This window comes from Eschrichtius robustus, chromosome 6 (assembly GCF_028021215.1).
Source record: "Eschrichtius robustus isolate mEscRob2 chromosome 6, mEscRob2.pri, whole genome shotgun sequence".
NCBI classification, from domain to species: domain Eukaryota; kingdom Metazoa; phylum Chordata; class Mammalia; order Artiodactyla; family Eschrichtiidae; genus Eschrichtius; species Eschrichtius robustus.
In genome coordinates this window covers 134,167,097-134,189,431 of record NC_090829.1, presented here as the reverse complement: position 1 = coordinate 134,189,431, position 22,335 = coordinate 134,167,097, and the positions used below count along the sequence as shown (strand labels likewise).

Below are 22,335 nucleotides of genomic sequence, written 5' to 3'. Positions count from 1 at the left end.
ATCATTACATTTTATACAATAATCTAAAGAGAAGAAAGATTTGCTGTTCCTTTCTTTACTATGTAATGAGCTATCTTCTTGTGTCTTAGTTTTTATTCTCCATAGCACCTGACACAGTCCATCATATGGAATAGGGTCTCAGTAAAGGTCCATGGAGTGTAATGGGTTTTATTTTCTGTGTACCCTGGGCAGCAGGGCCAGTGCCTGGCATTTATAGCAGAGGATATGGTACAGGCTGGTAATTGGGTGGCTAGACTTTCATATTGGACAGACTGGGTGCAAATCCCAGCTTTGCCTTGTTTTGGCTCTGTGGCCCTGGATATTAACCCCCCTAAGCCTCTATTTACTCATCCGTAGAATGGGAACCATAAGAATATTTACCCCATGTGGTTGTTTTGAGGAAAAAAATTATTTAGTGCAGATGTTCAGCACTGTGCATGGCTCACGGCAAGTGCTTACTAAGTGCTGACCCCTGGTGGGCACGCATGGAAGTGTATTGACTTGAACTGTGTAGCAGCACAATATTCCCAGTCCAGAATACCTTTCAGCATTTCAGCGTGCATCGTAGAACATGGGGCGGTGCCTGACTTTTCCTCTGCCGAGTTCAGCCCTAACATAACTTGCCTAGCCATAAGGCACACTGGATAACTTTCCCACAATGGCTGTGAGCATGAACATCAGAGGAAGCTCCTGGGCTTTATTCATCTGAAGGCAGTGATCATCTAATGCAAAGGTTCATTTCCATGGTTACGAACTTTGCTTTGGTTTGTTTGATCTTGGAATCCAGGTCCTTGTTACTGCATCTGTTTCACAATTCAACTTAAAGAGAAAAAACGTCAGAGGGAGGGAGGGAGAGCTGCTTGGCAGGAGACACGCAATAGAGTGAGTGGGTGGGGCCTTGTCTACCTAATAGCCCCAAAGAGTGGGTGGAGAACCTTTGTTCTGCCTCCTTGGCAAGTCAGAACACAGAGAGGAATGATGTGAGTCCATGGCAGGATTCCAAGGCGGGATTCCACTGGCTGTGGCACACAGAGGGGAGAGGGAACTCACAGATAAGCCATTCACGTTCCCAACAGAGGCTGAGCAAATTCCTTACCTGCTCCCCACCACCCCCCCAGCCCCCGCCCAAACTTTGCAGGACTCTGATGAGCCTGGGTACACAGAGCGCCTGCAGAATAGTCTTAGGGTCAACCCCAGATGAAAATGGACCTCAGCTTCCAAAAGGCAAAAGATGAAAAAGGCTGGCAAAAGGGCTTGCCTTGCGAAAGGGTGCTGGCTCCAGACCCTACACGGGCACCTAAAACATCCTCATGACCTCCAGCTAGAAGAAAGTGATTGGATCTTTGCTACACGGAGTTGACTCTGAGATTTCCTGCAAGTGCGGCGGACAGTGGGGAGAGGAGTAAAGACTGATGGGGCAAAAAATACAGCTAGTTGGTTACAATCCTCTCACTATTTATTTATTTGTTTGTTTATTTATTTATTGGCCGCAGGATCTTAGTTTCCTGACGAGGGATCAAACCTGGGACCCTGGCAGTGAGAGCGCCAAGTCCCAACCACTGGACCGCCAGGGAATTCCCACAATCCTCTCACTTTTTAAATTATGATGAGTTACCGGGACTTCCTGGTGGTCCAGTGGTAAAGAATCCACCTTCCAATACCGGGGACGTGGGTTCGATCCCTGGTCAGGGAACTAAGTTCCCACATGCCTCGGGGCAGCTAAGCCCTTGAGCCACAACTACAGAGCCCACGCACCCTGGAGCCTGCACGCCACAACTAGAGAGAAGCCCTCGTGCCGCAACAAAAGATCCCGCGTGCCTCAACGAAGATTCTGCGTGCCTCAGCGAAGATCCCGCGTGCCTCAGCGAAGATCCCGCGTGCCTCAACTAAGACCTGACACAGCCCAAAATAAATAAAATAAATTAATAATAAATAAATCTTAAAAAAAATAAAGAGTTACCATTTCTGACATTTGCTTTATGTCAGGCCCCAAATGAGGCGATTTCCTTATGTTATTTCTGGTCCTTACAACTCTCAAGGTAGACCACATGGGTCCATTTATCTATGACTGTGAAATAAACCAACCCAAAGTAAGTGACATAAAACCACAGCCACTTTATTATGCTTGCAGATTCTCTGGGTCAGGATTTGGAAAGGGCGGCCTGCGGACTGCTTGTCTTTGCTCTACGATGTCTGGGGCCTTAGCTGACATGTTCCAGCACCAATCCTCCCATACCAAGTGGTGTCCTAAAATACAATTCAGTTCTGACACTAACTACCTGGGGTGAGCACGGACGCCACAAGTTAAGAGCAAAGTCCTTCACAAGAGTGTCCCCACTTCATCAGACACCAGCCATAAACCCACCTGCACTTCTGTTGAGCCAGTTACAAATTCGATGCTTCCCACAACGCCCACAGGTTTGATAATTAATTAGAATGATTCACCGAACTCGGGAAAGTGCTATGTTGACAATTACCATTTTATTATAAAGGATACAAATGAACAACCAGATGAAGAGGTACACAGGGCGAGGTCTGGGTGGGTCCTGAGCACAGGAACTTCTGTCCCCATGGAGTCAGGGTGCACCACCCTCCCAGTAGATAGAGATGGTCACCACCCTGCATGCTTTCCCCAGCCTCGATGTCCAGAGTTTTTATCCAGGTTTAATTATGTAGACTTGATTGATGAAGTCACTGGCCTGTGATTGCACTCAATCTCCGGCCCCCCTTCACTGCCTGCAGGATGGTGGGTGAGGCTGGAAGTCCTAGCCCTCTAATCACTTAGTCTTTCTGGTGAGTAGCCACTCCAGGGATTTATGAAATCTGAGCCAGGAACTATGGACAAAGGCCAAATATATTTCTCAGTACACCACAGAGTCATTGAACCTCTGAGTCTGAGTAACCTTCTATTTTTTAAAAAAACTATTTTATTGAAGTATAGTTGACTTACGATGGTGTGTTAATTTCTGCTGTACAGCAAAGTGATTCAGTTATACATATATATACACATTGTTTTTCATATTTTTTTCCATTATGGTTTACCACAGGATATTGAATATAGTTCTGTGCCCTCTACAGTTTATCCATTCTATATATAACAGTTTGGGGACTTCCCTGATAGCGCAGTGGTTAAGAATCCTCCTGCCAATGCAGGGGACACGGGTTTGAGCCCTGGTCCAGGAGGATCCCACATGCGGCAGAGCAACTAAGCCCGTGCACCACAACTACTGAGCCTGCGCTCTAGAGCCCTTGAGCCACAACTGCTGAAGCCTGCACGCCACAACTACTGAGCCCGCGTGCCACAACTACTGATGCCTGTGCACCTAGAGCCCATGCTCCACAACAAAGAGAAGCCATGGTAATGAGAAGACCGTGCACTGCAGCAAAGAGTAGCCCCCCTCGCTGCAACGAGAGAAAGCCCGCACCCAGCAACAAAGACCCAATGCAGCCCAAAATAAATTAAGTAATTTAAAAAAATAGTTTTCATCTACTAACCCCAAACTCCCACTCCACCCCTCCTCCACCTCCCCTCCCCCTTGGGAACCACAAGTGTGTTCTCTATGTCTACGAGTCTGTTTCTGTTCTGTAGATAAGTTCATTTGTGTATATTCTAGATTCCTCATGTAAGTGATATCATATGGTATTTGTGTTTCTCTTTCTGACCTACTTCACTTAGTATGATAATCTCTAGGTCCATCCATGTTGCTGCAGATGGCATTGTTTCATTCTTTTATGGCTGAGTAGTATTCCATTGTAGATATGTACCGTATCTTCTTTAACCATTCATCTGTCGATGGGCATTTAGGTTGTTTTCTTGTCTTGGTTATTGTGAATAATGCTGCTATGAACATAGGGGTGCATATATTTCTTTGAATTATAGGTTTGTTCCGATATATGCCCAAGAGTGGGATTGCTGGATCATATCGTATGAGTTACCTTCTATTTGAATTAAGTGTTGTGGCAGAGGAGTTTTCCAAAGATGACCTCAATAATGTCTCCCATTCCACATGCTCTTCTTACAATGAGACTTTAACCCTCTTACCATCAAGAGGTGAACTTGAATCTCGGCAAGGGCAGAAGAGACACTATGTGACTTCCATGTCTCTAAAAGGCAATACAGTTTCCTCCTGGCTGCCTCTCTTGGGATATTTGCCCTTGGGACTTGCCATGCTGTAAGGAAGCCCAAACACATGAAGAGGCCTCACGGAGGTATCCCGCTGACAGCCCCAGCTGAGGTCCCCCAGACAGTATCAACACTAGGCATGAGAGTGGTGAGTCTCCAGATGATTCTGGCCCCAGCCATTGAGACGTCCCAGCTGTGGTACAATAATAAATATTGTATATGGTCTTTATCCCCATTCTTGGCACAGAACTTCAAAAACCCTTGGAATTTCCTAAGTGATACGGGTTTCTTTGTTATTCGAATGACTGACCCATTGTGGCCTCTAGATAGCTTCGAGAAGGCAGTCACCAGAAAGACCAATCATGTAAAATTTTTAGCCGCTCATTCTCCAGGGAGAGAAGAGCTCTGTTAAAAACTCTTGAGGGACTTCCCTGGCGGTCCAGTGGTTAAGTCTCTGAGCTTCCACTGCAGGGGGCATGGGTTCGATCTTTAGTTGGGGAACTAAAGATCCCACATGCCGCACGGCGCGGCCAAAATAAAATAAAATATAAAATAAAATGATAAAATAAAAACTCTTGAACCACAAGATCTGGAGAACTTCCAGAATGCATCCACATGTCAGGAGGGTAACACGCTCCAGCTCCACACGTCCTGCACTTGGACCCTTCTTGACTTAGTACCTCTTCATCTGGCTGTTCATTTGCATCCTTTACAATAAACCAGCAAACATAAGTAAAGTGTTTTCCTGAGTTCTGTGAGTCAATCTAGCAAATTACCAAATCTGGAGCGGGGGGCCATGGGAACCCGAAGTTTGTAGTTGGCCAGGCAGAAGTGTGGGTAGCCTGGACTCCCCATTTGCAGCTGGGTCTAAAGTGAGGGCAGTCTTGTGGGCTGAGCCCTTTAGCTTGCAGGTAAATGGTATCAGCCCTTTAACTCCAGGCGGACAGTATCAGCATTAAATTGAATTGTTGGTTGAACAGTTGATGCCAGTGAGTTGGTTGTTGATGTGGAAAAAAACTTCACGCAGATTCCCCTGGGCCGTAAGCATCTAAGTGCTGGCTCTGAGATCTAAATCCAATCTACCTGGGTTCAAGGCACTCTATCCACATTATTGCACTGTGATACCAAAACCCCTAAAGTAAAATCCCTTTGCATATCAACTTCTTCTCTCCTCTAGTGGCCAGCTAACCATCACCGGACCTGCCATGATCCCCTTGATGCTCCTTGATCCTCTTTTATCATCCTTTAAACCATTTATTCTCAAATTTTATTTCTGCCAAGAAACTAAGGACAGATGTGTTCCCATGAAGAGCGCGCTCCCTTTGGGGTCCCAGTTCACAGGCTGTGGCACAGATGAGGGAGCTCCAGGGATGTTCTATGGCACTAATATTAATCCCACACTTTTTTCTTCACTCTAAAGCACACTGAGAGCACAAGTGGGGAGAGGGGACGCATTATTGGGATAGCATTGCAATCCACCATAAAACGTATAAAAAATGAATCCTTTGTCACATTTGGTACTTAAATATTTTTCCTAATAATCACCAACCAGCCAGCTTTGCCACTGGCGGAGGCACCATGGTTCGGGTCCACAGCTTCAGACACTTGGATGTGGTAGACCTGCCATGTCAACAGGTAAATTTTCTTTCCACAAATCCAACTTGCAACCATCCCTATATTGGTTGTTTTATTGTTCGCTCACTTTACATATTTTCCTTAAAACCTGAAGGTCTTTTATCATATGCAATGTGGCTCTAACCTCCTTCTGTTCAACAGTTTTTATTCAGTATTTATTTATTTACTTTTTTGGCCTCACTGTGCGGCTTGCGGGATCTTAGTTCCCCAACCAGGGATTGAACCCGGGGCCACGGCAGTGAAAAACGCCAAGTCCTAACCACTGGACCGCCAGGGAACTCCCTATATTCACTAGTTTTCAGCCCGGCATTCCTGTCCCCTCCCAGCTAGGTCATTCCTTTGTCTTCTTCCACTGGAAATCTCTACATCCTCTTTTATTGATTCTTCCCTGCTTGTTCACATCTTCCAAGGCTAAAAGCCTCTTCAATAGGCTCCTAATGAAGAAGAAGTTCACAAGATGTGCTATCTCAGGTGCAGTGACTCAACTCAGGAGTCCAATCATCTTAGTCTTCTAGGGCTGCCATAACAAAATACATAGATGGAGGAGCTTTAGCAACAGAAACTTATTTTCTCACAGTTCTGGAGCCTGGAATCCTGTTTTGATTCTTGGTGAGGGCCCTCTTCCTGGCTTGCAGACAGCTGCCTTCTTGCTGCATGCTCACATGGGGGAGAGAGAGAACAAGCTCTCCTGTATCTCTTATAAGGACACTAATCCCATCATGGGGCCCCACCCTCTCATGACCTCATCTAAATCTAATCAATTCCCAAAGGCCCCACCTCCAGATGCCACCACATTGGGAGTTAGGGCTTCAAATACAAATTTTGGGAAGACACAGTGTTGTCCATAGCACTGATAGATGCATGGTAGAAGCTGACCAAGCTTTTAAGCTTGAGCAACATCTCCCCCAGGGCTAGCTGGCAATGCAAATGGGGAAACACAATCAATTGTTCCAAAGAGCTTTCTATTCAGATTTCCCAATTTCCCATTTCTCTCATGCAACGTAGAACAGAAGGGCTTGGAAGATAGTCTACCTGGGGTTTGAATCGTAGTTTCTCTACTTACTAGCTGTGTGACCTTAGACATGTAGCTTAACCTCTCTGTGCCAATAATGATACCTACCTTATAGCATATTTGGGGGGGGCATTATATGACATATGAAGGTAATGTGCTAAGCATTTATTGAGCCTTTTAAAAAATGTTAGCTATTATTCTTTCCATCTAATAGTAGAAGTAAGCTTGTTGAAAAAGTATAAAATGTAGTCCCTTGTTGAAAGAGTATAAAATGTAGAAAAGGAAAGAGAAAGGGAAAGATAAGAGTGGGAGGGAAAAACTGGGGTGGAGAGGCAGTTAGGACAAGTCTCTGGAAGGATTTACCCACTGCCCTGAAGCAGTACTATCCAATAGAAATGTAATGCAACCCACACATGTGCGCATGAATCAAAACACACATGTATAATCATTTTAATTTTTCTAGTAGACACGTTAAAAATGTAAAAAGAGGGAATTCCCTGGTCGTCCAGTGGTTAGGACTCGGTGCTTTCACTACCAGGGCCCGGGTGCAATCCCTGGTCAGGGAACTAAGATCCCACAAGCTGCACAGCGTGACCAAACAAACAAACAAACAAAAACACAAACAACAACAATAACAAAAAAATGTAAATAGAGACTGGTGAAATTAATTTTAATATCTTTTATTAAACCCAATTTATTTAACTCAATATATAATAATATATTTTATGCAACCCAATATTTAACACAAGATATTGACTACTGTATGAAATCAATCTAAAAATATTAATGTGACATTCTTTATTCATACTATCTTTGAAATCAAGGGTGTATTTCGTGCTTACAGTACATCCTTTTTTTTTTTTTTTCCATGATTGTACCATAGTGTATTTGCATATTTTGAGCTGCTTCAGTTATTTTGCCATGATGGGTGGTGAACATATGGACATCCTTGCACATAAATTGGTCTGTTAATTTCCATAGAAGTGGAATTCCCAGGTCAAAGAGTGGAACATTCTTAGAATCTTTTAGACTCATATGTATTTTGCAAGCTGCTTTCCAGAAAAATTTTCCATGTTTGTATTCCCATCAGCTATGAATGATTACCATCAAAAAACAAAACTTTGTTGAATTGTAGTAAACAGTTTTTAAAATTTGCCTTAACGTAATTTATTTCTTTAATACATTTATTTATTTATTTATTGGCTGCGTTGGGTCTTTGTTGCTGTGCACGGGCTTTCTCTACTTGCGGCGAGTGGGGGCTACTCTTCGTTGCAGTGCGCGGGCTTCTCATTGCAGTGGCTTCTCTTGTTGCGGAGCACGGGCTTTAGGTGCACGGGCTTCAGTAGTTGTGGCACTCGGCCTCAGTAGTTGTGGCATACAGGCTTAGTTGCTCCACGGCGTGTGGGATCTTCCCAGACCAGGGCTCGAACCCATGTCCCCTGCATTGGCAGGCGGATTCTTTTTTTTTTTTTTTTTCTTTTCTGCTTTCTTTTTTTTTTTTTTTAAACATCTTTATTGAAGTATAATTGCCTTACAATGGTGTGTTAGCTTCTGCTTTATAACAAAGTGAATCAGTTATACATATACAATATGTTCCCATTTCTCTTCCCTCTTGCATCTCCCTCCCTCCCACCCTCCCTATCCCACCCCTCTAGGTGGTCACAAAGCACCGAGCTGATCTCCCTGTGCTATGCGGCTGCTTCCCACTAGCTATCTATTTTACATTTGGTAGTGTATATATGTCCATGACACTCTCTTACCCTGTCACATCTCACCCCACCCCCTCCCCATATCCTCAAGTCCATTATCTAGTAGGTCTGTGTCTTTATTCCCGTCTTGCCACTAGGTTCTTCATGGCCTTTTTTTTTTTTTTTTTTTTCCTTAGATTCCGTATATATGTGTTAGCATACTGTATTTGTTTTTCTCTTTCTGACTTACTTCACTCTGTATGACAGACTCTAACTCCATCCACCTCATTACAAATACCTCCATTTCATTTCTTTTTATGGCCGTGTAATATTCCATTGTAGATATGTGCCACATCTTCTTTATCCATTCACCTGTCGATGGACATTTAGGTTGCTTCCATGTCCTGGCTATTGTAAATAGAGCTGCAATGAACATTTTGGTACATGACTCTTTTTGACTTATGGTTTTCTCAGGGTATATGCCCAGTAGTGGGATTGCTGGGTCGTATGGTAGTTCTATTTGTAGTTTGTTTTTTTTTTTTTAAATTATTTGTTTATTTATTTTTGGGCTGCATTGGGTCTTTGTTGCTGCGCGCGGGCTCCCTCTAGTTGAGGCGAGCGGGAGCTACTCTTTGCTGCGGTGCGCAGGCTTCTCGTTGCGGTGCCCTCTCTTGTGGAGCACGGGCTCTAGGCGCACGGGCTTCAGTAGTTGTAGCACGCGGGCTTAGCAGTTGTGGCTCGCGGGCTCTAGAGTGCAGGCTCAGTAGTTGTGGCGCACGGGCTTAGTTGCTCCGCGGCATGTGGGATCTTCCCGGACCAGGGCTTGAACCCGTGTGCCCTGCATTGGCAGGTGGATTCTTAACCACTGCGCCCCCAGGGAAGCCCTATTTGTAGTTTTTTAAGGAACCTCCATACTGTTCTCCATAGTGGCTGTATCAATTTACATTCCCACCAACAGTGCAAGAGTGTTCCCTTTCCTCCACACCCTCTCCAGCATTTATTGTTTCTAGATTTTTTGATGATGGCCATTCTGACCGGTGTGAGATGATATCTCATTGTAGTTTTGATTTGCATTTCTCTAATGATTAATGATGTTGAGCATTCTTTCATGTGTCTGTAGGCCATCTGTATATCTTCTTTGGAGAAATGTCTATTTAGGTCTTCTGCCCATTTTTGGATTGGGTTGTTGGTTTTTTTGTTATTGAGCTGCATGAGCTGCTTGTAAATCTTGGAGATTAATCCTTTGTCAGTTGCTTCATTTGCAAATATTTTCTCCCATTCTGATGGTTGTCTTTTGGTCTTGTTTATGGTTTCCTTTGCTGTGCAAAAGCTTTTAAGTTTCATTAGGTCCCATTTGTTTATTTGTGTTCTTATTTCCATTTCTCTGGGAGCTGGGTCAAAAAGAATCTTGTTGTGATGTATGTCATAGAGTGTTCTGCCTATGTTTTCCTCTAAGAGTTTGATAGTGTCTGCCCTTACACTTAGGTCTTTAATCCATTTTGAGTTTATTTTTGTGCATGGTGTCAGGGAGTGTTCTAATTTCATACTTTTACATGTACCTGTCCAATTTTCCCAGCACCACTTATTGAAGAGGCTGTCTTTTCTCCACTGTATATGCTTGCCTCCTTTAACAAAGATAAGGTGCCCATATGTGTGTGGGTTTATCTCTGGACTTTCTATCCTGTTCCATTGATCTATATTTCTGTTTTTGTGCCAGTACCAAACTGTCTTGATTACTGAAGCTTTGTAATATAGTCTGAAGTCAGGGAGGGCAGGCGGATTCTTAACCACTGCGCCACCAGGGAAGCCTGCCTTAATGTAATTTAATTTAAAAACTTTTAATGGTGGTTTTAATTTGCTTTCCTTTGATTACTAGTGAGAATGAACACTTTAATGTTTATTAGCCATCTGTATTTCTTCTGAGAATTGCTCATTCTATTATTGGGGTATTAGCATATTATCAATTTTTGGTGTACATTATATGTAATCTTTTTTTTTTTTTTAAATGGGAATTATTTATTTATTTTTGGCTGTGTTGGGTCTTCGTTTCTGTGCGAGGGCTTTCTCTAGTTGCGTCAAGTGGGGGCCACTCTTCATCACGGTGCGCGGGCCTCTCATTATCGCGGCCTCTGTTGTTGCAGAGCACAGGCTCCAGACGCGCTGGCTCAGTAATTGTGGCTCGTGGGCCTAGTTGCTCCGCGGCATGTGGGATCTTCCCAGACCAGGGCTCAAACCCGTGTCCCCTGCATTGGCAGACAGATTCTCAACCACTGCGCCACCAGGGAAGCCCCACTATATGTAATCTTTATGGAAAATAACTTCCCATTTTTATGTGGTTTTAAATTTTATTTATATCTATGATTTTTTTAAAGCTAATGCTTTTTACAGACTTGCAACTAGTAGATAAATAAGTCCTGAAGAGCTAATCTACAGCAGAGTGATCAGAGCCAACAATACTGTATTATAAGCTTCAAAGTTGCTAAGAGAGTGGATCTTAATTATTCCCACCACAAAAACAAAATAATTATGTGACAAGATAGAGGTGTTAGCTAACATATGATGGTAATAATATTGCAGTATATAAATGTGTCAAATAAACACTTTGTTTACCTTAAATCTGCACAATGTTATGTGTCAATTATATCTTTTTCTTTTCTTTTTTTTTTTGCCACACTGCGCAGCTTGCAGGATCTTAGTTTCCCCACCGGGGGTCGAACCCAGGCCCCCAGCAGTGAAAGCATGGAGTCACCGAGTCCTAACCACTGGACCGCCAGGGAATTCCCAATTATATCTAAATAAAAATACATTTTTCAAAAAATAATGTTTGTGAAAGTACCTAGCAGAGTATCTGGCATAACTATAATTTCTTTTCCTTTTTTAAATTAATATTTGTCAAAAAACAGCTAAAGCTTTTAATTTTTTTTTAAAAGGTCTCATTTTCTTGGTGATTTCTTCTGTCGTTCATGTTCTTAGACACTCGGGGGCCATCTGAAGGTCACCTAGGTTTTCTATATTTGCCCTTGCTTTTAATTTTTTCATCTTTCAGGAGTTAATTTTGATATATGAAGTGAGGCGTCAACATTTATTCCCCTACCCACCCATTATAGCCAATTTCCTTACAGCCCATCTTCATTCAGCCAAGCCCCATTTCAAGTGCTTGTGACCACGCGTGGCCAGCAGGGACCGGGTTGGCTAGCACAGGTCTACCGTTTCAGACATTCACTCTCATGTCCCTGAGTATTTGCCATGACTTGCAGGCACCATGTAGAGAGGATATTTTTAGCAGCTGTTGACACATCGAGGCTCCAGGCAGCAGCCATCCAGCTCATGGCTGCAGCAGTATCCTTCCCTTGTCATGACGTCACCTGATTTCTTTTAAGGTGCTGAAGCACTCCTTTTAGCTTCCCACTTGAGGGCTGATATTTAAGGGCCTGTTTTGGTTCCATCTTCAGTTTTGAATTCACGTAACCCATGGCAACCCTGAGGCTCCTGGAGCTGACTGCTGTATTCAGTTTCCACAAGGCTAAGTTGAGAAGTGGGAAAAGGAGTTGGCCACAGCGTGGAAAATGGTGGCAGGGCCACAGGGAGATAATGCTTTGGCAAACTTGATGGCTCGTTAACCACACAAACCCTCTGAGGGGCATGGGACTCTCCCTCAGAGCTTTCATTAGTGGCATGAAGTCCCGAGAGCAGAGTTAATGAGCCCAGGACCTGGGGGTTGGGCTCCCCATGAGCCACCCGGCTGCATATGGATAAACCAATGTTTTCACAGTCACAGCCACAGCACCCACCTGGGTCAGTCTCTCAAAACCGTGCTCTTACAATTATGCCTGGGGGATGGCTTGAACAGGGCCACTGCTCAACTCCAGAAGGTCCCATTGCCATTGCATTTTATAGAGATTGGTACACCCTAGACTATGTATCTTCTTGGAATGCAATAAGGAATATGTGCCCCTCCCCATTTGTACAACCTGCCTCCCTGTTTGAGGAGGCAATTTGGAAAAGGGGTCAAGAGATCTGGCTCTGATCCCAACTCCATCACTGACCAGTTCTGTGACTTCTCTCTGAGGCCATTTCCTCATCATAAAGAGTGATTCCATGGGTTGATTTGGATTCTGAGGGATTCTTCTTTGAGGGTGCTCTAGCACCCTCCAGTTCTTCGTGTTCATGTTTTTGAGAGGAAAGGACCACCCTTGGGAAAACAGCTGAAAAGAGAATGGATTGGTAGATAGCATCATCTTCATGTACCTCTTTATAAACAGCAGCCCAGGGCCTACAGGACTAAACCCAAATCTCTTTGAAGGTCCCTAAGATCCCACCCTCTCCAAACTCATGCCCCACTTCTCCATCCCCCTCATCCGGTGCTGTAATTATAACATCTTCTCAAGGTCTCAATACCCGCCAGTCTGTAACTCCGTTTTTCCTCCAGCTCTTTCCTCTTCACCTCTTCAAGTGGGAAACCCTCCTACAGATTCATCTTCGATGCTGACTCCTACAGGGAGGCCTCTCTGACTCACTCTGGCTGAGTCAAAGCTCCTAAGACACATAACTTGAATACAATTCACTCCATTCCTGAGTGTGGGCAGGGAGAACGTGAGTGTCGACAGAGCCTCTTTCCTCGTGTTCTCATGCTTCCTAGGACAACCCCTGCCCATAGGGATTCTCCCATGAATTCCAGTTTTTCTATTTTCAACTCTGCATTACCTTTGCGTTAAACAGGAAAAAAAAGTAAGATAAATGATTATGGACTCAATACAGATTATACTCAGTGATGGATGTCTGAATTCCCAAGGGTTGCTAGATAAAATGCAAGACAAACAGTGAAATTTGAATTTCAGATAAATGGTAAATAAACTTCTTAGTATAACTATGTCCCAGTGTATAACGTCCTTACCGTGGGACATACACTAAAAACTACTATTTATCTGAAATTCAAATGTAACTGGTGTCCTCTATTTTTATTTGCTAAACCTGGCCACCCTACTTAGAAGTCACCTCCCCTAACTTCCCTTCAGCACAGGACCACCTTTGACAACATCATTTACATGTGATCCTGTTGTCTTTTTTTTTTTTTTTTTTGGCTGCATTGGGTCTTCGTTGCTGTGCACGGGCTTTCTCTAGTTGTGGTGAGCGGGTACTACTCTTTGTTGCAGTACTTGGGCTCTAGGTGCGCGGGCTTCAGTAGTTGTGGTGCGCGGGCTTCAGTAGTTGTGGTGCACAGGCTCAGTAGTTGTGGCGCACGGGCTTAGTTACTCCGAGGCATGTGGGATCTTCCCGGACCAGGGCTCGAACCTGTGTCCCCTGCATTGGCAGGTGGATTCTTAACCACTGCGCCACTAGGGAAGTCCCTTGTCTTTCTTAAATCATCTTATGAGACAGTCCATATAATTCTGGACAATTTTCATTGTGAGAAAGTGCTTTGTTATAGCGAGGCAAAGTCTGATTTCCATATTTTTCATCCAGTGTTATTCTAGTCTCATCACTATTCTTTCTTTCTTTTTTTTTTTAATCCACTTCTTATTCTTTGCTTAGTTTTATTTATTTATTTATTTTTGGCTGAGCAGCTTGTGGGAGATTAGTTCCCAGACCAGGGGGATTGAACCCACGCCCTCAGCAGTGAAAGTGCAAAGTCCTAACCACTGGACTGCCAGGGAATTCCCCTCATCACTATTTTTTCATAATAATTTAAAAAACTACATATTTTGGGACTTCCTTGGTAGTGCAGTGGTTGAGAATCCGCCTGCCAATGCAGAGGACACGGGTTTGAACCCTGGTCCGGGAAGATCCCACATGCCGCGGAGCAACTGGGCTCATGTGCCACAACTACTGAGCCCGCATGCCGCAACTACTGCAGCCCATGTGCCTAGAGCCCGTGCTCTGCATCAAAGAGAAGCCACCGCAATGGGAAGTCCACGCACCACGACAAAGAGTAGCCCCCGCTCTCAGCAACTAGGGGAAGCCCACACGAAGACCCAACGCAGCCAAAAAATAAATAAACAAATAAATTTATTTTAAAAAAAACAACTACATATTTTGTTTACAGAAAAGTTTATACCACAAACAGCAGTTCCCTGTTCCATTCTTTCCCATTCCTGAGCATTTCTTTCTAAACTTTTAGCTCTTTCTTCTGGTAGACACTTAATAAGCAGTATTAAGTGCTACTTCATTACTATTTTATTATTTTTGCAAATTTTATTATAAAAATTTTCAAACATTCAAAAGTAAGGAGAACATTATAATAAGCCACATGTATCCCTCACCCAGTTTCAATCATGATCAACTCATAAACCATCTTGTTTCACCTAGACTCCCATACCCTATCCCTCCCCTTTCTCCCACCACTGGCACCAAGATATATCATTTCACCTATAAATGCTGCAGTACAGCTACTTCTTTATTCAGCACTTTGGATCTTGTCTATTGAGTCTATCTTAGACCCTTAGGGCTGCTATAACAAAATAGCATAGACTGGGTGGCTTACAAACAACAGAAATGTATCTCTCAAAATTCTGGAAGCTGGGAAGTCCAAGATCAAGGCATCAGCAGATTCAGTGTCTGATGAGGACCCACTTCCTGGTTCATAGACAGCTCACTATGGCAAGAGGGACAGGGGAGCTCTCTGGGTCTCTTCTATAAGGGCTCTAATCTTATTCATGAGGGCTCCACCCTCATGACCTAATCACCTCCCCCAAATCCCCACCTCCTAATACCATCACATTGTGAATTAGGATTTCAACATATGAATTTTGTGGAGGGGACACAAACATTCGGTCTATAGCAGGGTCCTAATATACAAGGTCATTCAGCACCTGGAAGCCATCTGTTGTCCCTCATTTACTTCCTGTCACCCTCCTGAAAGTTATATGATGATTTTTGGTTAAACCAATATTTCAGAGTTTACTTATTGTGATTAAATAAAATATCAGTCATTGGTGAGCCAAGTAGAATACCATGGCTACGTTTCCTTTCTTGTACACCTTTTTGCTCTTCTTGGAGTTTATAAGTACTTCTTTTTCATAACAGTCCCCCAGTATCTGTCCTTCTCTTCTTTCTTGTCATAATAGAAATCCCCCACCCAGTTTGTTACATGGCACCCAGAGAAACAGAACCAATAAGAACCAATAGGAGATATATACATACATATATGTGTGTGTGTGTGTGTGTGTATATATATATATATATATATATGGAGAGAGAGAGATATTTTTGAGAGAGAGAAAGGGGTCACATACAAAAAAGAAAAAAAGAGAGAAAGGATCAGGATGCAATGCCAGAAGCTAGAAGACAATGAAGCAATACCTTCAAAAATATGAAGGAAAATTATTTTCAAAGCAGCAATCTATACATAGTCAAACTATACAAAGTGATTCTCAATTTTCTTTTTTTATATTGACTTCTCTCTCTCAAAATCTCTCTCTCTCTGTCTCTGTCTCTCTCTCCCTCTCTCTCTTCCTTTGGGAGCTTGCTTTGTCTGCAGCATTCTAAAATGCCATAATGACATATCTTGAGGGTTTTTCCCTCTTCTTGCTGGGCACACAGGAATTGGGAAACTCATATCTCTCAATTCTGGAGCATTTTAAATAAAAAATTTCCATGATAATTTTCTCTCTGTTTTCTCAGTTCTTCCTTTCTACAATTTATATATGATGTGTATGGTTATACCTCACGTACTTATCTTCTAAATTTTAAAATCTTATCTCTTCTATTTTACTTGCTCTGTCTTTGTGTGTGTGTGTGTGTGTGTGTGTGATTTCCTCAGCTTTATCTCCCCACCCATTGGTTAAATTTTTATTTCAGCTATAAAATATTTTAATAGTATATTGTTCTTGTTCTGGGGATGCAATATGGTCCTTGTACTTCTCTGAGGAAATGAATTATGGGTTTAAGATTTTTGCTATTCTATTCTCTGAATTGTCTCTGTTTCCTTCAAAAACTTCAAAACAACCTTCTGTTTGGTTTTGGTCTTTGCTTTCATCTTTGACAACAGCTAGTTGTGACCATGTGACAGTTCTGGCCAGGGAGCTGTGAAGGGAAGTTGGCTAAGAGCTCTTGGGAAAGCTTTTCCTTTCTTGACAAGAAGACAATATGGCTGGCTTGCCCACCTCTTCCCTTCTTCCTGCTCTGAGTTTAGATGTGACGCCTGAAGCTGGAGAAGCCACAAGGTGGTAGTTCTCAAAATGTTGTCTGAGATATGTTGTCTGAGGAACTTTCAGGGGTCAAACTGTGTTAATATTAATACCAAGACATTATTTCCTTTGTCCTTGTTCTCTCATGAGTGTACAGTGGAGTTTTCCAGAGGCTGACCGACGTGTGATGTCGTTTTCTTTCTGACAGCCAATGAATGCATGATTGTGTATTCTTGGGTTTTTGAATTTTTTCTATCTTAATTTCTTTTTTTTTAAGCATTTAAAAAATTTGTATTTTATTTATTTATTTATTTTTGGCTGTGTTGGGTCTTCATTGCGGTGCGCGGGCTTCTCATTGCGGTGGCTTCTCTTGTTGCGGAGCATGGGCTCTAGGTGAGCAGGCTTCAGTAGTTGTGGCTCATGGGCTTAGTTGCTCCACAGCATGTGGGATCTTCCCAGACCAGGGATTTAACCTGTGTCCCCTGCATTGGCAGACGGATTCTTAACCACTGTGCCACCAGGAAGTCCCTCAATCTTAATTTCTAATAAAGCAAATATCAGTAGGTATAACTCATATGACCAAAAGCACTTTAGTGCCCTCAATCATTTTTAAGAGACTAAAGGGGTCCAGAGACCCTCAGTCATTTTTAAGAGTCTAAAGGGGTCCAGAGACCAAGAAGATTGAAAACCACAAAAGTAAAAAAAAAAAACAAAAAACTCACTGACATTGCTAACTGGCTGAACTAATGCCAGCTTCCGCCTACTTCCAGTTTTGTTGTTGTTATATTAAAGAAACAAGCCTATATTTATTTAAGTTACTGTTGACTGGGTTCTCTTACCTGCAACCAAATATATCTTAACCAATAATAGCCAGGGAACCTGTCATTTTGTTTGTTCATTGAGAGCACCAAATATTGGTATCTACAGGGTTTTTCCTCTGGGGCATTTTTGTGTCTCCAGAAAACCTCATCAAGTTCTTGCCTAGAGCTTGAGCAGGAGGATGGAGGCTGGGAGTCTCACCATCCAGTATGTGAGCTTCCACTGAGAGACTCTGTTTTCAGTGTGGTGCCTCTACCACCCCATTTACCCCCTAGCATCTCTGACCTAGGGCTTCTCTACTGCAGTTTTGCCTCACGCTTCTACTCTCCTCTGGGCAGAGTTGGTGGCCACCCAACCCCTTCGTGTAGAATGGGGCCGGGACGTGAGGGTCTCTCTGCTCCTTATCTTCTCTTTCCATAATGTTTCTTTCCCTCTTTCTGTCCTATCACGTCTCACTCCTACTTCTCTGCTTCCTGTGCCTGACCTCCTGAAACATTCCCAGGTTCTGTAGAATACAGTGCTGGTTTCTCCTCTGCTTCCCCCTCTGCAGGCATCTCCTCAGCTCCCACAGCTTCTTCATCCACCTACCATTTTAAAATATTTTGTTACACACCTTGTCTGCTGTTGCCTATTCTCTCATCTCTCATTGTCTTTAACCTTTGGACCATGTCTAGTATAAAACTACTAGACTTGATTTTCTGACTTAAGTAGCAAAACCTCCCTAGGTACTTATACAACTGTCAAAAATCTAAAAACATCAAAGTTTTTTTAAAAATAAAAAAAAAATTTTTGGCCACACCATGCGTCTGGTGGGATCTTAGTTCCCTGACCGGGGATTGAACCTGCACCCTCAGCAGTGAAAGTGTAGAGTTCTAACCACTGGACCAATTGTGGGACTTCCCTGGTGGCTCAGCGGTTAAGAATCCACCTGCCAATGCAGGGGACACGGGTTCGAGCCCTGGTCTGGGAAGATCCCACATGCCGCAGAGCAACTAAGCCCGTGCACCACAACTACTGAGCCTGCGCTCTAGAGCCCGCGAGCCACAACTACTGAAGCCCACGTGCCACAACTACTGAAGCCCACGCACCTAGAGCCGGAGCTCCGCAACAAGAGAAGCCACCGCAATGAGAAGCCCGCGCACCTCAACGAAGAGTAGCCCCTGCTCGTCACAACTAGAGAAAGCCTGCGCACAGCAATGAAGACCCAATGCAGCCAAAAATAGAAAAATAAATAAATTTATTTTTTTAAAAAAGAGACCAATTGGTTATCAACTTAATCAGTCCCTCCCCCTTTCATTTTAATTGGGTCTTTGAGAAAAAGAAAGATAAATGCATATGCTCAATCTACCCGGTTCAACCAGCAGCTCTTCTAACATTATAGCCCTTCTCACATCTGAAGTCAGCTTCCCCCTGGGTGTGTCTTCTCCATCTCCACATGCCCACTTCCTCAGTGGCTCTCACGGGACATGGTTATTACAGTCTCACTAAGGGTGTCACCTGCAGCTTACTCTTCAGATGAACTTCTCAGAATGCCTATTTCATAAATATCCTGCTCAGATCTGCACACAGTTCTCCAGAGTGACAGTGGAAGTTTTCAGATATCCTTTTTAATTTTTAAAAAAATTCTTAAAAATTTATTTTATTGAAGTATAGTTGATTTACAATGTTGTGTTAATTTCTGCTGTACAGCAAAGTGATTCAGTTATACATGTATATATACATTATTTTTCATATTCTTTCTATTCTGGTTTATCACAGGGTATGGAATATAGTTCCCGGTGCTATACAGTAGGACCTTGTTGTTTACCCATTCTGTATATAATATATAGTTTGAATCTGCTAATCCCAAACTCCCAATCCATCCCTCCCCCTTGGTAACCACAAGTCTTTTCTCTCTCTGTGAGTCTGTTTTTGTTTCATAGATAAGTTCATCTGTGTCATATTTTAGATTCCACATATAAGTGATATCATATTGTTATAGGGTGTGTATGTGACCCAGTAATTCTACCCCTTGTTATGACATAGCAGTAATGCATGCATATGCCCGCCAAAAGCCATGAACCAGAAGTTCAGTGCGGTATTATTCATAACAGCCCTCAACTGGAAACTCCACAAATGTCCATCAACACTGGATGTGTAATGTGTGCTGTGTTCACCCAGTGGAATACTACCCAGCAATGAGGTGAATGATCTACAACCACATACAGTACGGATGACTCTCATGAGAGAATTTACTGCATGATTCCATTTATATCAGGTGCAAAACAAATCTATCAGCAGAAGTTAGGACAGAGGTTGCCCTGGGGGAGAGGTAGTAATGAGAATGGAATGTGACGGGGCTTCTGTTCTGCTTCTGTTCTGTTTCTTGATGAAGGTTCTGTGCTCAGTTTGTGAAAATTCTTCAAGCCCTACATTTAGATATGTGCATGTGTCTTGCAAGTAGGTTATACTTTAGTAAATAGTGAGTGATTTTTTAAAAAAGACTTAGGCAGAAAGGAGTAGTTTTATCATCCCAGAAAAATTGGGCTACCTGCTTAAGGACAATAATATTGCACATCAGACAGAGGCTTTTGCTGAGACAGGGATCTGGGCTGCACGTATTCTGAGCCAATCTCAAACTTCGGAAGAATTCACTGAACCCTTTTTATGGTCATCAAAACAAGGGACCCTCGAGCCCATGCCCTTGGTGTAATTGGATTACATCCGTCTTCTGGGTCTCGGTCACTCCCCTCCCCAATTCTCACCCCACCCCAATTTGACTCACAGCCTCCATTCCTGCTTTATAGAACTTCCTTTTCTGCTTGGTTGCTTTTCCTTTTATCTCCAGGTATCTTATTGTCTTGCCATCTGGCATTTTCATTCCATCAACTCTTTTACATTCTTATGTGATTCTTTCTCAACCTTCTCTTTTTATTTTATCACCTGCTTTGGGTGGTTGGGATTTTGCATTAACGTTCCTCATCTTTTTAAGCCCTGGTTAAATTCTGGATTCTTTCCTGGTCTTCCTGCCCTGCAAGGCCACGTCTCATCAGGCTGGAGTCTGTCTTTCTCTCTGGGGCTTGTCTGTTTTCCTTCCTATCACTCCTAATGACACAGACATGACCTGATGGGAGGATAGTGCACGTTTTCCTTCTCTTGCTTGGGTTAGTTTTATTCAGCAAATTCCACGCCATGTTTGCTTCGGTTGGGGAAGTGGTGATGGTGATGTCGAGTCATCTTGCTGAGCCTGCGGGCACAGACTGAGATATGTAGTAAACTGAACATTCTAGGCCTTTTTTCACAAGATCAGCGATTTCTGTGCACTTGGTATTCTGAACCCGTGAGCCAGATTTTCCATTTATCCTGATTACATTTCAAACGTTAGATTTTATCCATTATTCCAGCCTGTCAAGATATTTTCCAATCTTAATTCAGTCGCCCAAGGTCGCATTTATCCCTCCAAGCTCCCGATAAGCCCCCATCTCATCATTCAGTGATGACAATGCCCGTCAGAAGAGGACAGGCGCTGTGGATGGTGCCTTGGTGCCGACCACGGCTGCTCGCTCCAGATAAAGAGAGAACAGATGATGGACAGCGGCCCAATCAAGGATTTGGTATTTAAAGGATAGACTCTTGGATCCTTTTTTTTCTTACACTTGTGGCTTCCAGTTCAATACCTCAGTTCCTTGGACCTGCTCCTCAAAGGCTGTGGACCAGAGATGGGGGTTGTAAAAGAAAGTTTCAATGGTAGGTTCCTGAGTGGCTTTCTGGCCACTTTTTTGTATTCCCTGTTCTACCCTTGGAGTCCACAGTGAAGATGTCCAGAATGGTAGGCTTTTCAGCTGCATTAGAGAGTGTACACAAACCACCTAACTGCCCAAATGGGGAAACTGAGGTGCAGCAAAATTAAGTTCCTGGCCTGATCTTGGCCTTGTTTCTGGACGATGGCGCCAGGGCTGGAAACCTAGTCCCTTTGCTCCAAACTGGACCATCTCAGCCAGGTGACCATGGCCTATGCCTGCCCCCACTTCCTGGAGGGCCAATGTGCCTCCAGAGTTTTCCGGAAAACATTAGTTTCTTTCTTTTTTTTTTTTTTTTTTTGTACTTAAAATTATTTTTATTGTTTTACTATTTATTCATTTATTTTTACTGTTTAAATTAAAAAATTTATTGAAGTACAGTTGGTTTACCTTTGGTAACCAGAAGTCTGTTTTCTATGTCTGTGAGTCTATTTTTGTTTTGTAAATAAGTTCATTTGTATCATTTTTAGATTCCACATACAAGTAATATCATACGCTATCATAATTTTTATTATTTATTTTTAATGAGTTATAGTTGATGTATGACAATATTATGGAAGTTTTAGGTGTACAACATAGTAATTCACTAGTTTTAAAGGTTATGTTCCATTTATAGTTATTATAAAATATTGGCTGTATGCCCTGTATTGTACTGTATATCTTTGTTGCTTATCTATTTTATACATAGTAGTTTGTATCTCTCAATCCCCTACCCCTATCTTGCCCCTCCCCCTTCCCTCTCCCCACTGGTAACCACTAGTTTGTTCTCCATATCTATGAGTCTGTTTCCTTTTTGTTATATTCACTAGTTTGGGAAACATTAGTTTCTTATTAAAATGTACAAGGATAGATGGTGGCATAGAATGCAAAAACCACTTGGATTTTAAAAATGAAACAAGAGGATCAAAGAAATGTGCATTTACTAATTACTTGGGCCATGGATGCCAGATCCCTCCAACAGTACAAAAATAGATTATTTAACCTCATGGAACAATTTTAAAGAAGAGAAATAAGACTTCAGATAGACTTAATGAATGTAACAGCACTGCTTGTGGAGATACATCTATGGGGAGGGGGTTCCATCATTTTTTCCTTTCTGCTATTATTATTATTATTATTCTAAGCTATTTGTAAAGTGTGACCAGTGCATAGA

At 42.8% G+C, this 22,335-nt stretch overlaps 1 pseudogene; it reads left to right on the top strand.

Annotated features, from left to right (window-relative positions):
* LOC137765980 (small ubiquitin-related modifier 2 pseudogene) overlaps window positions 1-22,335 on the top strand; it is a 36,374-nt pseudogene that overhangs the window by 567 nt on the left and 13,472 nt on the right.